We start from the raw sequence: 12828 nt of genomic DNA, 5'->3' as shown, positions 1-12828 counted from the left end.
GAAAGAGTGGTCTTAATGTGGCCCTGCCTTTCTCTAAGTCCATCTCATTACCTGTCCAGGGAGGATTTGAATGGATTTTTATTTTAATTCATTTCATTGATTTTGTATCTGTTTGGTATTATGTGGGTAATAGGATAATGAGTTTAATTTTACAGTACAGGGTGACTAGAAATACTGTCTACCCAGAATCAAATGATAAATAAGTTAGTGGATTCCTGTTTGATATAATTTGATAACTACACCTTCATTTAGTGATCCCACTTTTACTCTCCTGCAAAATGCAAGTCTTCTTATTAGGTTTCCTTCTCTTTCTCCTACAGTTGAGAAGCCAATTGCTCTGGTCACTTATAGCCTGAAGTGTAATATTAAGGCATAGGAGAACAAAATCTGGGTCCTGGTCCTAGATTTGCTTCTGACAGTCCTTGAGCAGGACAGCTACTATATCAAGCAGTCTCTACCTTGGAGAGCAGTGGGATGATTTAAGAACATCAAGCATAACTTCTGGATGTTTATCCGAAGAAAATCAAAATAGTAATTCGTAAAGATCTATGCACCCCTATGTTCATGGCAGCACTATTTACAATAGCCAAGATATGGAAGCAACCTAAATGCCCATCAACAGATGACTGGATAAAGAAGTTGAAGTTCATATATACAGTAGAATATTACTCAGCCATGAAAAAAAAATGAAATTCTACCATTCACAATGATATGGATGGACCTAGAGGTTATTACGCTGAGTGAAATAAGTCAGACAGAAAAAGATAAATACCACATGATTTTACTTATATGTGGAATCTATGGAACAAAAAGAATGAACTAATCGAAAACAGACTCACAAACATAGAGGACAGTCTGGTGAGGCCCAGAGGGGAAGGGGTGTTGGGAGGCTGGGAGGAAGGGATGAAAGGCTAAAGAAGTACAAATTAGGAGTTGATAGATAGTCATAGGGATGGGGGGCACGGCATAGGGAATGCAGTTAGCATTAATGTAATGGCTCGGTGGAGAGCCAGAAGAGAGAAAGAGCAATTAGGGAGATTGTTTTATAAATATATAAATGTCTAACTAATGTACTGTTTACTTGAAACTAATAAAAAAAACCACAATAATTCAAGATGGAGCTACGATAAATGAAAATAGTGTTAAAAAAAAAAAAGCATATAGAGCCAGCACTTCCATTCTGGAATAACAACAAAAATAATAAAATATTTGGAATTCCTGTATTTTCTTGACCTTAGCAAGTTTTGAAAGTACCACAGTCCTTAACATTACTTATATTTATTTAAGAAAAAAAGTTTTAGTTATTATTTCCTTGGGGGAAGTCACTATACCGAACACGTGGCACAGTGTAACAATCAGTAAGCTGGCCATCATGATTTGCTCTGCTTCTGTGTGTCTCCTCTTTGTTTTGTCCACCCAGGCGTGTGTGTGTGACCCAGTTTGCTATGTCTCCCAAACACTAGTCCTGTCATCATTTAGGGCCTGGGAAACCTGATTTAGGATTGTAGCTAAAGAAGTACGTTTCTTTGTTTCATTAAAGATTTTCCTATTCAGATTTTAGATTCCCTTAGAGTTTTCTTAATAAAATGATAGACCTCTGTTTTTTATGCTTTTTGCTCTTTGGATAGTTTTCTCTCAATTCAGCATGTTCGATGTTTTGATTTCTGACATTTTCACCTTCCAAGTCACAAAGCACCAACAACCACAATAACCTAACAACAGAAGATAATTGTACTTCTTTAGGTATCACTACTCTGTTTATTTTAAAGTCCTAATTTTTAATTTTTGAATGCTTTTTTATTAATTAAATTTACTCTGGGCTTATATGGACAATGATCTGTGCTTATCTATGGTATAACATACAGTGCAAGCAACAGACCACAGGGAAGCCCTGCAGACTCAACAGAGGCCAGACTAATTCATGGAAGATAAACATAGGAAACAAAGTACACTGGAAACACGGTTTAATCTAGTCAGGTTCTTGACACCTGGTTTTTCAATTAATGCTTTTTCTAGAGTTTTGAAAGAAATAACACACATTTTTGCTCTAGGAGCACTTAGAGCAAGAACAACATCACCCATCTCTAAAAATATTTCCTAGTGGATAAACTGTTAAGAAAACATGTTTGTGTTCACACTTTGAATAGAAATATTTACTATTCAGACTCTGTACTTGAATGTTATTTATTTTTTTTTTTTTTAATTAAGTAACTAAATTGACTTTTTGTGAAATGATGACCAAAATTAGGGCACTGCACTGGGTCAGCGCCTTTACAACTAAAGCAAATGATCAAGAATTCCAGGGTCTTGAAATAACCTCTACTGAACCAGCTTACATTGTGCTGAGTTTTGTTTGTTTGTTTTAATTCAAAAGCACAATATTTTAGGAGAAGAATGTGTTAGTAATTAGTTCCTAAAAACCTGAAACACAATGAATATTTGATGATATATTGAAACCTTAATGAAAGACTCTTGCATTCATTAAAAAATGAGCTCAGACGATTTTAGTTTTGAGGATGAGTGTTTGAGCTGATGGGCTTAATTAATGTCACTATTGTTTTTCCCTAGTCAAACTTATTCACATTTTGTGTATATTTTATACAATTCTTGTTCTGGAATTTTTTTTTTTTTTTTTTTTTTTTTTTTTTTTTTTTTTTTCTGGATAGGCCAGGTATTTGAGGACCTTTGAAATAAGGTAAGTTAATGAGTACAGCTCGCCAAGTCTTTACTAGGTGTCAACCAATCTCTTATTTCCTGTGCTTATCATTAATCCTACATTGAGACTTTTGGCTTCTTTAGTAAATTACTTGACTTTACCCATTCTGGACAGTATTAGGAATAAAGAAAAACTTTGCAAACGGTTTTGTTTATTCGTTTCTTCCAACTTTAGGATTATTTAGAGTAGGGTTATTTAACAAACACACTTTTCTTGTAGTTATTTTTGTTCATATTGGACATATCATGACTGATTTTTGCTGTTTAACCATTCAGTGTTTAGCTCATTCAATGCCGCCTGACAAAAAACCTTTACTTCATTTCCCTTCACTTTGCTGTCAAGAGATAATTTTCATGGATGATAAAACCGAGGGTGTTTGAGAGACAAATGCAGGAATATAAAATAGCCTGCTTTATGACACTCAACACCTTGACGTGGTTTCTAGGTAACAGTGGCTGCCTGCAGAGAGTCATTCTTGATTCACACACCTGAGGCGGGGGTGGGGCAGGGCTCCAACACAGCATAGACTGGTCAGAAAATTAGGAGCAAAAGACTCTAGTTAGTCATCATCTACTTTTTAGTTGTTTGGGGAAAGAATTTTATGTCAGGTTTACAGAGCTTTGGAAAAAGGATGATATATTTCTGCATCACATAACATGGAGAACCTGTTGACAGTGTATATTACTACAATTTCATACTGTATTTGAAACTTTATATGCTTCCTTATATTATTTTTTTCCAAGGTTGCATTAGGCTGGGATTTTTGCTAAGTTCTGGGAAACAGGTGGAATTTTCCTCTACTGGTTTATGTCTTTATCTGAAAATAAATTTCTGCAGGAATGAATAATGGACTTCAAGATATAACCAGAACCTTTTACGATGCTTTTAAATAGTAAAAGTCCATTTAATTCTCACCTCCCCCCAATTCTGTACATCCCAATTCGTCCTTCCCCCCACTTTTTTGGTGGCCAAATTGAAGCAGTGGAACAAGAAGAATGAGAGAGGGATAGTGGCTAAGTGTGCAGCAGTATTGCTTCAGCCCTCTGCATAAATGAAATCAATAATGGACAAGCAGAGAGAGAGAGGCCCAACAGCTACCTCCTGGACCCAGCCATTCTTGTCAAGCAACTCCAACAAATCCAAAAGCACAACGTCAGTTATTCTTAACGACTCATCAGAGCCACCAGAAACAAGCTTTCAAAACTTTTCTTTCATTCTTGCTCTTCTTTCTTTCATGCATCGTTTTTTGGCAGATATTCTTTATTTTCTATTATCTTGTTTGGCTAATCTGCAGATTGCTTGAGTTGGAAAGGATTTATAAAAAAAATCGACAAAGTGAATTTTCAAGAGAGAAGAGATGAAAAGAATGGCCAGAGAGTAAGAGATAACCAGGAGAAACACATTTCATGAGTCTGTCTCAGACTTGGAAAGTCCTCATCAGGGAAGAAATAGTGGCTTTACTATAAAGAGCAATTTTGGTTAGGACTTTGGAGGTAGAAATACATCTCAGTGTTTGAAAATCATTGGAAACATTTTTCATAAAAATGACTCTAGTTAGTCATTTACTTTTAGTTGTTTGGGGAAAGAATTTTGTGTCAGTTTTACAGAGCTTTAGGAAAAGGATGATATATTTCTCTTTTATGTAGTATGGAGGACCTGAAATATTATAGTTTCCCATATTAATATGACAAGAATGGAATAAAATTATCTATTATAGATAGAAATAAATAGCATGCATTCTATGATAATACAAATGCCAGAGATTTATTGAGTAATCATAAAAAAATTTAAGGGCCTTAATATGACAACATAGGTCTCATAAAAAAGAAATAGCTGACTAAGATCAATAATCCAAGCTATTTTTTATGATGTTAATTCAAATCAAAAACAAAACAAAATGAACCATTTCTGCTAAAATACATCACAAAGGAAAAATGAATTTACCTCCTAATTCTTGGCCCTGCAGCCACTTGGAAGGTATTAACTTAGAACTTTGCTGCTTTTCCTTTTCCCCCATATCTTTGAGATGATACCTTTGAAATTCATTAGGACATTATAATTAACAAATAATTTACTGATTGTGAAACACTTTTCATTTTACTAAATAGATTTGAAAGTAGAAATTCACTAGAACTGATAATTTCAGGGATCCTAATGCCAAGAATGGGTAATATCAGCCAGGTTTTAGTGTGAATATCTTCAATGACTGTTCAAGTTTTTGGGGGTTAGCCAACGCCAAAACATGTTCTCCATGCTGTTGCATTTTACATTCTGGGTGCTTTGGTTAGCATGACTACATTCTCTATAAAAGAGATAGAGAAGGCAAGGGAAAACCCAATAGGGGAAAATAAAGTATTTGATTATTATTTGCTGTATGGTAACAATCTTCAGGATGTCTGGAAGCCATAGAAAAGTCAAAGCAAAATTAGGGTGAGGAAACCCAGACAATGTGGGGCCCAAAGAGTAGACCTTATTCAGTCCTGACACCTGTTTAAACTTTTATACTCATGTGCTACATAAGTAATGCCATATAGTGGCAGTCAACAATTTTTATTGAATGAATAAATGAATGGTCAAACTGGGACACAAAAGCAGCTATTTGTTGAACCAAATGCCTGGTACTACAGGTAAGTAAAGGAAATAAGTGTAAGACATGGTATCTTCCCTCAAGTTATTATTCACCTTCGAGAAGTTCACCTTCTTTTTGGAGTCTGCTGTCTTGGCTTGATTTGATTTTCCCCTCACTTTGCCAAAAGTACTTGATTTATGCTAGCAGTAGCAATGCTAATGCTAAATGACTATTTCTCTAAAACCACCCATAAATGCATTTATTAAATTATTAAGGAAGATTTCACAAGATCACAGATTTGAAAAAACAGGCGCACATTAGCCTGAATCTATCCAGTGTTTGGATATGGAGCTAAACTCTCAGTTTTTGGTTTGGAAGGGGATTTATGAACCATGGGTTGTTTTTTCTCCCACTGAAGCATTATTATTTCATCTGCTCTTATCCTGCATTATTTTTCTAATTTGAAAGGGCAGCCTTTCATTGCTTTCATGCGTTTTGTTTCATAGGATGACAAACTAGGGAGACAAAAGGGATGTTCCTTGGTGGGGAGACAATTTGTGCCACTAAGCAACTTATCATTAAGCATTTTAGGATCTTTGAAAGCAAAATATATATTTTGAACTGGATGCTCTCTTTGGATAATTGACTCCTCCTCTCGGTGCTTTAATTGCTGCTAGAATCTCAAAATAGTGGTATCTATCACTATTTACATGATTTCAGACTATAAGTTGTTTGATTAAATGGTATACCATTTACCTTAGAGCTCAAAGGAGGCATTTTAAAATTTATCTTGGAGGATTCAAGAGGTCATTGTGATAGGTACAGCTATAGTGCAAAATTCTGCAGTCAAGATGACATGGTGGTAATGCCAGTGAATCTGAATTAAGAGTTCACATCTATAGAGAGCCAAACACACACAGAGAGGTGCCCCTGGTTCTCTGTAGTTAAGACTGTCCTGCTAGAAAGTTATGTATAAACCAAATGATGTGCTGAGTGTGAAAAACCAATTATTTAAGAGACATTTCATTCCCTTGCTTGGCCAATGTGCATAAGAATGTGTTTTGGATTGATGTCTCATATTGAATCAATCAACAGTATAAAACCTTTCCTTTTCTTAAGATGACATTGAAACTTATTTTCTTTAGGATGTATATTTACCATAGAAGAATGTAAATAATGCACTTTTTATGAATTATAAACCAATTTAAAGCCATGTGAGTTTCAAGTCAAATCCAGTTACTATTCTAAACAGATAAGCAGATGGTAGGTCCAAAGACTATAAAACCTTTAATAAGAGGAGCCCAGAAGACTTATAAATAACTCAAAAGAAGTAAGTGTTTTATTCATATAACAGAAAAGAAAAAAAAGAAGAAAAAAGAAAGAATAAAGGTAGCAGAATACAAAATGACTCATCAGCATAACTTTGGATACGGTGTTGTAACCACTAGTTGCTATTTAAGTTTTGATCACAACACTTCCAGGAGTGCATAAAAGCTTTTTTGACCCATACAGGCATTTTGATAAATTGCCTTCCATGCACCTGATAAGAAAACTTTGTCCTTGTAGCCTTAGAGGTAAAAGCAGACCAGGGACTAAAAAGATCAGGAAAAGCCCTGAGAGAATGGGGGTCAGGTCCAGTTGTGGATGTAGAATGAAGCTAATAGCAGAATGCCCTGGAGATCTGTACCAGAAAAGATTTTTGTTGTTGAATATATTTATTAACCATTTATAAGATGAGGTGAATACAGGAGTGATATTATTCAATGACCCTAAATTTTCAGTCCAGTAAGTATCACAAGGGACTCCAGCAGGACTTAACAAAACTAGGTAATTGGACAATATGATGAAGATGAAATCTGAAACAGGCAAGTGTGAGGTGATGCACATCTGAAAGAACAATTTAAGCTAATCATACACAGTGATGGATATTGAATTAGCCATAACCTTCCACGAAAAAGATCATGAGCTTTGCTCAATGTGCAACAGTGCTAAAAATAAGTCAGTGGAAGAGCAGTGAGAATAATGTGAAAAATATTAAGGTGCCATTATATAAATTGACAGCAAATCCTTGTCTAGGATATTATGTTGAGTTTTTGTCACCTCATCATGAAAATGGAATGGAAGAAACAAAAAAGTATGCTGAAAGCCAGCTAAACTGATTAGAAATATAGGATAAGCTTCATTATGAGGAGAATATTTTAATGTCACATTAAAGATCTCCTGTTGCAAAAATTTTATAGTAATAGAAAAGATAGACATTTATGACTCTCAGTGGCATCTGAGGTATGCCCATTAAAGAGAAAATAAGCACTCACATTTTGCACTGTAGTTTCTAGACTTGGGTAATCAAGACATTTTTATCCTAAAATAGTGTCTTGAGTCCTCTGAAAGTAGTATAAGTTGGTGGCATCTTTAGAACAAAAAATGAGAACATCTCCTTGGAAAACCCCTTTTATCTGGGTCAGATCTGTTGCTTGTTTGTGCTTCACTTTCATGGTGATACTTGGTGTTCATCATGATAATTCCAGGTCACTGCACGATTCTTAAAATACTTTCTATTTTTTTAAAAAATTATTTTTCAATTAGAGTTGACATTCAATATTATTTTATATCAGTTTCACGAGTAGAGCATAATGGTTAGACATTCATATAATTTACAAAGTGATCCCCCCCGATTAGTCTGCTACGCTCCAGGCATGAAATACTTTCAAAATTAGAAAAAAAAACTAAACAAAAAAACATAAACAAATTCTATTCAATATAACTGAATAAATAAAATTTGACCTATTTTTCTAAAACTTGGGCATTGAGTTGGTCAGTATATTAATTTACTTACCATAATATTTATTTACTCTGCACGTTCTATCCTTGCCCACCAAAGATAAATTTTTATAGTTGTTTTCCAGTCTTTTTAACTTGAAAATGGCATCCAAGTTAACAAAGAATAAAAATGGAATAAAGATAAAACAATACATAAGACTAAAAAGAGGAAAGGTCAAGTGCTGATATTCTTCTCTCATTTTGGGAGACTTATGGCCAAGGAGCGGAGGTGGGGAGCGAAGGTCTATCTCCACTATTATCTTTGTATGTACACACAGCCCCTGACTGTTAAAATTTGTTTTGAAGGAGGAGCTGAGAAATAATGTGCAAGGTGGGCTCAAAAAGAGCTGAATGTAGTACCTGGTAGCAAGAATAATAATCAAGTTGGGCTGAGTATTGATTCAAGAAATGTTAGCTGCTGAGAAATCAGTTTCATGATTGTTTGCACTAGCTTGGCTTATACTTTCTTTTCCTGGGAAGTCGACTTCTTTATATGACAAGTGGTATTATGGAAGTAGTTTTCTCCAGAATGACATAGACCCTTTAATACTTCTAAAGATAATCTCTACCAGGATAGAGACCCCAACAGTCCTTTCCATAAAGTAGATGAAATGTATTTCAACATTTGTTTTTGTCTCTAAAATGTTACTGGGTTGCTCTTGTGGAAATCATGAAGACCAAATGAGAACAAGCGAAGAGCATTTATTCAGAGCTTGCTATATCAAGGGAGTCATTTGTGTTTTGGCAGAGACTTACAGGCAGGCAGGGGAATGGGAAAGCTTTATGGTGAAAAATAAGGGAAGACTTAAGATATGCTCTGATTGGAGGCTATTAGCCTGGAGAAGCTGTAGACAAGCTAACTAGAAGAGGGGTATCCTATGTGATTGGTTAGGGGGTACACATTTGTCTTTCTCTGGTTGGTCCTAAATTGGAAGCAGGGATAAAAATCAGAGAGGTTGTCATTATTAATCATGATCCGGATGTTTGGGGCTCACTGTTACAGGGGTTATTGTTTGGCTTCCTGGATTATTATTAGAGATAGCAGTCAGACTTCCTTGAAGTCTAACTTGCAGGAGACTAGCTATTATAGATAATCAGTTGGTTTCCTGGGCAATTTGCTTTAGGTTGCATGTCAGAATTCTGTTTTAATACATGATCTGGCCATTGTCTATTCGTATATTCAGTCTTTCGCTCAGTAAAACAAAAAATGAAGTTCGCATTTTGAGAGAATTGAACTCTTGGAAGCATCAAACTTCCATTTTTGAATAGCTTGTTTAGTTTTGTAATGCCTGAAATAAATCATCACCAAGATAAGAAAATTCTTGGAAGTCTCAAATTAAGGCTTGCTTGTGCTTTGGGCCAGAAGTGACTTGAGTACAGCATCTTCATTCGAATAAAGTAACTTTAAATTATAGAATGCATAGATGAAAATATCATATTTGAAAAAAAAAGAAAGATAAAAGACTACCATCTGTTTAAAACTTCCTCTGTAGTTTTATTTTATTAATTAAAGATCATAACTTTTGAGTCAAGTCCCAGTGTGAATAAGACTGTCTTGAAAGTCGCAGTAACTATTTCAGGCCACCAAGGCATCATTTTGTAAACTTTCATAAATCCCGTAGATATTCTAATGGGCAGAAGGAGCTTATACAGCTTCTTAAGTGCCGTAGCTTCCTCTGAGAGACACAGTATGAATCAGGAAAATCAGTTTAGCAATAAAGAATCTTTGATGGAAAATATAATATTTAGTATCCTAAATTGAATGGTATTAAGCAAGCAGAAAGAGCTAATTTTTTCTAGTGCTAGTACTGACATTTAGCCATGTATAATATACTAACACAATTAACTAAAATATACTGTTCCTGAAATGTGCTATAACCAAATGCACTATATTTTTCATATGATTTGCAATTTCCATGGAGAGCTCATTTGGATTACGTTTATAATATTCATTTAGCAAACTCCATTAGCAATGTTTACAAGTGCTTATGGATCCGGTAAATGAGTTTGCGGATGTGCTGTGAACGAAGCTAAATGCATCCATTTGTGTATGGGATCTAATTCATAAACTCATTCCAATCAGGCAGGGTGTATAGCACATTAAACACTAACCTGCGAGCCTGGATTCCTATATGGTTTCTACATGGTTTCTTAATATGACTGAATTGATTAACCTTTTGGTTTCTTAATTTTCCCTGGAGAAGGGAACTCATTGAAAAATTGGATTAATACGTGCAGCTGAGCATAAGAATCCTTAAAGGCAAAAAAACAAATAAATAAATATACAGAATAGAGAGATGTTCAGTCTCTTCCTGGTTGTAAATCAGGTTTTCAGTGGAAAACTGTTTTAACACACTCAGGTTTCTAGAATGATAGTCACATTAATGAGAATGTAATTTTGTGAATTATCCTGGTGACCTGAAAAGGTTTTTGAATCTCGCAAAAGGGCCTAACCTGAAAAACGCAAGTGTTCCTAATTGGAGTGGCTGATTCTTTGATGAGAAATGTCTAAAGACCTCTTACAAAGGTGAACGAAAATCCTTTGTTCTGCCAGTTGATCTACCAGTTCATGAGATCCAGATTTCTAGATCGTTATTCATGCTAGGTCAGGGCATGGATAGGGATAGTAGATCAGTGACACCCAGACCTGTATAGATCTCTCAGGATTAGGAAGAAAGCTTATAATAATAATAACAGCTAATAACTGTTGATGTTTATCATAGATTATAACTGCTTTACGTGTAACTCTGATCCTTATAACAATTCTATGACGATAGGCACTATCATTTTTATTTTCATTTTATAAATGAGAAAACAGGCTTAGAGAAATAATGTGTCCCAAGGTCATACAGCTATAAAGCAGCTGAGTTAGAATTTGAACTCAGGCTCTCTGACTCCAGACTCCGGCTCTTTACTATTGTATGGTAGGTAACTGAACTTACACAGATACGTGCAGCTGAGCATAAGAATCCTTAAAGGCAAAAAAACAAATAAATAAATATACAGAATAGAGAGATGTTCAGTCTCTTCCTGGTTGTAAATCAGGTTTTCAGTGGAAAACTGTTTTAACACACTCAGGTTTCTAGAATGATAGTCACATTAATGAGAATGTAATTTTGTGAATTATCCTGGTGACCTGAAAAGGTTTTTGAATCTCGCAAAAGGGCCTAACCTGAAAAACGCAAGTGTTCCTAATTGGAGTGGCTGATTCTTTGATGAGAAATGTCTAAAGACCTCTTACAAAGGTGAACGAAAATCCTTTGTTCTGCCAGTTGATCTACCAGTTCACTATCATTTTTATTTTCATTTTATAAATGAGAAAACAGGCTTAGAGAAATAATGTGTCCCAAGGTCATACAGCTATAAAGCAGCTGAGTTAGAATTTGAACTCAGGCTCTCTGACTCCAGACTCCGGCTCTTTACTATTGTATGGTAGGTAACTGAACTTACACTGAGGTACAAAATTATCTGAAATAGAAGAATCAGCTGTCTTTCCCAAAGTTATGTAGTTGTTCTTTTGGAGTGAAAGTTCTAATTTTGCCTTATTGAAGACATAGGGGTGTAATTCCCCATCTTGAATCTAATCAATATCCAGGACCCAGAAATTCGAGTCATCTTTGATATGATAAGAAAGTTATCAAACAGTGCCATCCAACGAGGATATTTTCTCGCTTTCTTTCAAAATTGAGTTGGGAGTTTCAGTAATTATTTAAAATTTTTTTTCAACAAATACAGTTTTTTTTTTCAGAGAACACAGATGCTCTTAACTCCCTAGCATTCACCATCTGTACCTCAATTTACATTTCCCAAAACACTGCTGACATCTGTTTAAATGCCAATCTCTCCCCAACTTAGTAGGATTTTAGCTCAAAAGTGATATCTCATGAGTGATTTGGAGTTTCAAAGTTATGCTGATTTTAATCAAAATGCTCAATGGCTACAGGTATACAGGCTTTATCTGTTCTTTTGAGAAGATTTCCATGAAATGGAAGCTAATCTTAAAAGTGATCTGTCATTACCAGGGGAATGTAGGAACATTTTGCCAGGTTACACTTTTCATCTATGGGCAAAGAAAGAGAAATGTTCTGAGTTGCATGGAGAGAATTCTGAGTGATTAGGAATTCTCCTAAAGAATCATTGCCCCTGATTCCTTTTTGTAGGTCAATCTTCTTTTCATACAGAGATGTCTGACTTTCTTCAATGAATCATTCTGTGGGTGGAGGTATAGAAAATATGCTTGGGAGTAGACATAGTGTGGGAATGGGGCTAATGGCTGGTTGAACAATGGGACTGAGAGATAATCATGAACTGTGGGATACTGATTTTTTTGAAAAAGAAAATACAGAAATAATGTCTCTAAATGAGTGTCGCTCCTTCACAATAGCACCCAGGGAAACTAAAAACTTAATCCAATAATGCTGTAATTATTCAAAACATTCTTGGAGTTATTTGAAGTCAGGGGCACATTTTTGGGAGGGTAGGGGAATTCTCGGTGATATCAAGTCTTTATTTGTAAGAAACTTTGATTTTTGGAAAAGATCAAAAGTCTTCTGGAATGTCATATTTCTATAAAGTAGGTTAAAAGGAGCAATTTTTCCTTAACAAACTGATTCTAAGAAGGCAATTTTTCAAAAGATGAGCTTCAGAAAAATTGTAAGCAATGGAAGCATCATAAGACTAGGTTTGTAATCCCTTAAGAAGATTTCTTCTTCATTTGGAAGTA

Source organism: Pteropus alecto, unplaced genomic scaffold, assembly GCF_000325575.1.
Source record: "Pteropus alecto unplaced genomic scaffold, ASM32557v1 scaffold171, whole genome shotgun sequence".
In the NCBI taxonomy this organism is placed as follows: domain Eukaryota; kingdom Metazoa; phylum Chordata; class Mammalia; order Chiroptera; family Pteropodidae; genus Pteropus; species Pteropus alecto.
The sequence above is the reverse complement of the archived record's forward strand: the minus strand, read 5'-3'. Positions refer to the sequence as shown.